The 5,837-nt window shown below is 44.7% G+C and overlaps 1 long non-coding RNA gene across 1 annotated transcript in view; it reads left to right on the forward strand.

Annotated features, from left to right (window-relative positions):
* Positions 1 to 5,837, forward strand: part of LOC111726208 — a 62,758-nt gene that overhangs the window by 9,630 nt on the left and 47,291 nt on the right. Inside the window, exon 2 of the long non-coding RNA XR_002774043.1 lies at positions 5,189 to 5,310. This is a non-coding gene — a long non-coding RNA (uncharacterized LOC111726208). The remainder of the gene's footprint in view (positions 1 to 5,188; positions 5,311 to 5,837) is intronic.

Raw genomic sequence — 5,837 nt, forward strand, 5'->3', positions numbered from 1 at the left:
TATCTTTTTTTTTTTTTTTTTTTTAAGAAAAAGAACCAAGCACACAGTGATTCTTTTTTTTTAAGAAACCACACAGTGGTTCTTTTTTTTGTTTGTTTGTTTAAGAAAAAGAACCAAGCAAACAGTGGTTCACATTTGTCTGTGTGTGGAACACCCTAAGTGGATGAATTATGAGGTTGAGATTAGGATGGTAGAAGGGTGAAGGGAACTTCTTTAATAGTACTTTTTTTACATCACTCTTAAAACATAAAACATATTAAATTTAAAACCATCAATGTGTTGGGCCTCTTGGAGTTCTCTGGGGGAAGATCGTAGTATGAACCAGGCTAGTCACGAGGGCAAAGGAAGAGATTGAGTTGAATGAGGTCCCACTCGAGGAGGTAGGATTTGAATGGGCCTTGGGAAGTGGGTGGGAGGCTTTGAAGAGGCCGTGGAGAAAGAGGTGCACACTTGGGGTCGGAGCAAAATGTGGACTCTAGTGAGATTAGATTTAGAAGAACGATAGGTCAGTACTGGGGCCAGATTGTATAGGTTTTTAGGGAGAATGACAAGATTATGCTTTAAAGGGGGATTTATTTTTTTTTTAAGGTGAGAAGGAGCGAGAGAACTATTATTTTATAAAGATGACTCTGAACATAGTATATTGAATGTTACTAGGGCGTGTATGTGGCAGGGAGTGGGAGAGGGTGGAGCACGATAAGTCAAGAACTGCCCACACGCATAAGTTGAATTCTGCAAAAACTTTTTTTAGAGACAGGGTCTTGCTGTGTTTCCGTGCTGGAGTACAGTAGCTGTTAACAGGCGCAAACAGCACCCTGCAGCCTCAGACTCTCAGGCTCATGCTATTTCCTGCCTCATCCTCATTAGTAGCTAGGACTACAGGCATGCGCCACTTTGCTTGGCTACGCGATAGTTGAGTTTTACAGGGAAATATGAATTAAGATCGAACATCTGCATCATGACCCATGACAAGTTACATAGTTTTTTCACTGTGTAAATGGTTAAAATAATAGTACCCGTCTCATCCGACTCTTAGGATAATAAGACAATAATAATAGGTAACAGTGCTGGTTATATATCAAACACTCTTCTAAGCGTCCTACATTTTTTGACTTAGATCAGTCCCATATTGCAAACGAGGAATCTAAGGCACAGAGAAGCTAAGCCACTTTCCCAAGGTCACACACACAGTGTGTGTGTAGGACTCAGGATTTAAACTCAGGCAGGTACAGACAGATCCAGGGCTGGTATCTTCAGCCACTCCACAGTCCTGTCTCTGCTGGCATTCTGTACGTGGCAGGTTAGGAGGCAGTTAATCGGTATTATCCACATAAATGTGTGAGTCAAAAATTTAGCAATTTAGTTTTGGAGTTTAGGCAACATCCCAGATTGACAGATCATCCCCATAGCGCTGTTATGGGGAGAGCAAGGATCAATAAACTCCCCAAGGAAGCAAAGACACGGTCTTCAGGGAACTCTTTTTTTTTTTTTTTTTGGATCTTGGGCCTCTAGCTATCCCCCTGGGTAGAGTGCCATGGCATCACGCTCACAGCAACCTCCAACTCCTGGGCTCAAGTGAGTCTCCTGCCTCCGCCTCCCAAGTAGCTGGGACTACAGGCGCCCACCACAACGCCTGGCCATTTTTGGGTTGCAGCCATCATTGTTGTTGGCGGGCCAGGCTGGGGATTCGAACCCACCACCTTAGGTGTATGTGGCTGGCGCCTTAGCCGCTTGAGCTACAGGCGCCGAGCCAGGGAACTCTTGATGTTTAGAAGTGTTCAGGTGAAAGAAAAGTTATTAGAAGAGGTAGAAGTGGAGGACAGATACGGTCTGGAAAAGCAGCATACCTGACACCGGGGACTGTCCATACGATCAGTACAGTGATCATCCCAGGGGTGGGTCTGGAAAACAGCCCCTGCTCCAGCTGCCAGGCCAGTTCATGAACTTGGAGAGAGTGGTTTTAGGAGCTTGGCAGAGATGGAATCTAGAGTGCAAGAAACTGGACTGCATGGGCGGGGATGAGCAATAGGTGGCCCACTTCATCCTAATGAACTGGAGAGCGTGGGTGTGAGGAGGGTGCAGGGAGAGGATGGTGTTAAAGAAGCTCAAGGCAGGAAGGAATGAGTGCAGAGTCCAGGGGAGAAGGACAGGGATAGATTCAAAATCCAGGGAGGTGGTAGGTTGGCCAGGAATTCCCTAAAAACCCATCCTCAGATGGAATGGAAGAAAGGATGGGGGGATGGAAAGAAATGTGCCGGGAAGGGATGGGAGTTGAGTAAGTTCACTGCCGGGGGTCTGCATTTTTCTATAGAGAAGGAAGCTGTGAAAGGAAATGCAGAGAGGAGTAAGTCTGACTCCTGAGAGGCTGGCTCTGGGGATTATTGTTATGCAGGGGAAATTCGAAGAATGACAGAAGTCTCTGATCTAAACAACACAAACTGACACTTTGCCAGGATGTGTCTCCAGGCAGGAAGTTAATTTACTGAAGTGGAAAGTAGTGGTACAAAAAAAAAAAAAAAAAAAAAAGAATGAAATTAGACAAAGGACAACTTGACTGTGTTTGAAGGAGGAATTTTTAGGCCAACAGACTTAATGGTTCACAGATCAACTGCTTGGGGAAAACTGAGCACTCACCCTAGGTTAACAGCCTGGTTCTGGAGCCACAGCCAGGTTTGGTTAAGACAGAACCATCAGAGCACAGGAAATATCTTAGAAAGGAGTTGTCCAGCAGCGAGGTCTGGGATTACATGCTGCACCGGAAAGGTTGCCTTTAGTCTTCAGTTTATGATTATTTCTAGAAAGATCTTTAGTTGAAAAGACATTGGGTGGTGACATTTCGGAAGATTCATTGTTCTAGTGATACCAAGGGATGGGAGAACAGGATTGAAGAAATGTGATAATATGATACTAAAAATCATTACCTCATCAATGCATTGGTGATTTGGGGGGTTACTTTGGAAGATGTTGGTAAAGGCTTGTCCACATCTGTGTAGATATTTAGATAGGCATAATATCCTTGAATTCAATGGTTTTTAGTTGGGCTGGCTACATAATTTGTGGAGTTCAATGCAAAATGAAAATCTATGACTACTGGTCAGGCGAGATGGCTCACACCACCTTCTAGCACTCTGGAAGGCTGAGGCTGGTGGATCACCTGACCTCAGGAGTTTGAGATTGGCCTGAACAAGAGTGAGACCCCATCTCTAAAAGTAGCTGGGCATTGTGGTGGGTGCCTGTAGTCCCAGCTACTTGGGAGGCTGAGAATTGCTTAAACCCAAGAGTTTGAGGTTGCTGTGAGCTGGGATGCTATGGCACTCTACCAAGGGTGACATAGTGAGAACGTGTCTCCAAAAAGAAAGAAAAGAAATTTTTTTTAAGAAATGGCAAAAAGTCCTATTAATGGCCAGACATGGTGGCTTCTGCCTGTAATCCTAGCACTCTGGGAGGCTGAAGGCAGGTGGACTCAGGAGTTTGAGAACAGCCTGAACAAATTGAGACTTTGTCTCTACTAAAAATAGAAAAAAAACTAGTTGTATTTTGTAGTTCACACATGGGTATGTATACTGTTCTTACTAAAATAGTAGAAACACGGCATGTATCTAAGTCAGCTACTTTTATTTTACTTCTTAACATGCACACATTCTGTCAACACCCACCTTTGGCTTACAGATGGGTTAGGGAAGTACCAAAAAGGAGAAGAAACTATGGGTTGTCCTGTCTTTTTCTTTCTGTGTTGTCATTTTTAGCAGAAGTATTTAGGTAATATAGGGAAGTGATATGAGTAAGAGCGGCTGTGATAGGGTTCCTTGATCATGTGTTTCTTAGAAAGACATTTTTATGTGCGAAGCAAGTTCTGGTTGGAATGGCATGGCTTCTTGGAGCTCTGAGCCCCCACCCACCTGCTTACTCAGTTGTATTTGTAACTTTGCACTTGCTTTGAGTCTTGCTGAACTCCCACGCGTGGGGAGTTCACTGGAATCTCTGCTCACAGGGTATTGCCATCAGTGTGTGAATGGGGTGGCCAAGAACGCTGTCCGTGCCTGTGACGGCTCTCTTCTGCTCACACTAGTGCTCTGTTGTCCAATTAGACCTTGTTTCACGAGCTCAAAGTTAAATTATGAAGATTCTCAAGATGGTGACAGAGCCTTAAGCTTGGTGTGGGTCCTTTCTGAGCATGGGGTCCTGCCCAGGTCACAGGTCCAGGAAGATGGCCCAGCTTCTCAGAGTCAAAGATCTCTTTTCAGTCTGAGTTTCCCGCTGGTCTTCAGGTCTCAGCTTTCACTGTCAAAGTTTGCAATTTGTCAGGTTTGTGGGTGGTGGCCTTGGGGCTGTCTCTTGGCCATCAGCATGGTCATTTTTTCAAGTATTTTTTGAATCTCTCTCCGTTACCTCTATTACCTTGGTTCACATCTTCATCATCTCTGATCTAGACCCTGCAGTGAGTCCCTTCTCTTTGTTCTGCATCTTCCCACCAGATTTTCCAAATAAATTTAGTACCAGGCTACCTCGCCTGTGCCAGAGCTGTCTTTGACCTCCTGTGAGCTGTAGCTTACGGCACGTTCTCATACTGGTGTTCCTGGGATGGAGACTGTATGGAGACAGGCTTGGTTTATCCTACACAGTATTTAGGAAATTTAGTCAACAACTGGTTTGAGAGGTTTCACTTATTGAAATTCACCTAATGAAGTACAGATTTAAAAAAAGAGAAGCTTTGGCTGCTGTAGGCTTTCGTTTCCTTCTGCTCTGCTGCTGCTCAAGACAGCAGGATGGACTGGACATGGGGAGAAAGAGCTGTGGGTTCACGTTTAAGGCAGATTGACTCTTTATTCTGGCAGAGTCTTCCCTTTTACTTGTGAAAATTGAAAGCAAGTATCTGCCTGTTCTCAGGGTGCTATGCAACAATCTGATTGCTGGATATTTTAGTCAGAGACATTAAGTTGTCTGTTCATATTGTTAAGTTGGGTGTATGCTTTGTGGCAGTCTTCAGTTGCTTTTTCAAGAGAAATATTGCTTAGATCTCACCTCATATTGTCACCTCTGAATCACCTGGTGACCCTCATCTAGTCTTGACCTCATTCTTCAGGCTTGTCTGTCCCGTCCTGTGCAGCGGCTGGAGTGCATTCAGTCCGGTAAGCCTCTGTTTCCCCTACTGCTCTTCTCTTTGCTTACCCTCTCCTCCTTCCTGCAGGTCCGCCCGAGAGCAGCTCAGCAGGAAAGCTTCGTGGGAGTCTCAGAGCTCAGCCCAGCAACGTTTGCAGGACATCAGGTCCTGACGTTATTGGATTTTAACCATTCAAGTACCAAGTGCTGGTGAGTTGAGGTTGTCTTCCGTGGCGCCTTCCAGTCCAGTGTTTTGAGATGCTGCGATTCTTCCATTGCCATGTGTTTGGTATCTAGTTTTTCTTTTTTTGAGCTTATACTTTGTGATAGGAACTTCATTGCACTATTGCAGTTAATTACGAGGGTAGTGCTAGCATTATCTCCATTTTACAGGTAAGAACGGACTCTCCAAATGGCTCTCTGGGTTTGTCTTAAACTACACCTTTGCTGATAGGACCTACCACCTAGTAGGAGCTCAGTAAATATCTATGTGATAGGAGTAATGGTTCCGTCAACCATCATGCGTTGAGGCCTATGCCATACTCTATGTCATAGGAGTAATGGTTCCGTCAACCATCATGCGTTGAAGCCTACGTCATACTCTATGTCATAGGAGTAATGGTTCCGTCAGCCATCATGTGTTGAGGCCTATGCCATACTCTATGTCATAGGAGTAATGCTTCCGTCAACCATCATGCGTTGAGGCCTGTGCCATACTCTATGTCATAGGAGTAATG

The sequence above is a fragment of the Otolemur garnettii genome, unplaced genomic scaffold (genome assembly GCF_000181295.1).
Source record: "Otolemur garnettii isolate 467f Iridium unplaced genomic scaffold, OtoGar3 scaffold00057, whole genome shotgun sequence".
In the NCBI taxonomy this organism is placed as follows: Eukaryota; Metazoa; Chordata; class Mammalia; order Primates; family Galagidae; genus Otolemur; species Otolemur garnettii.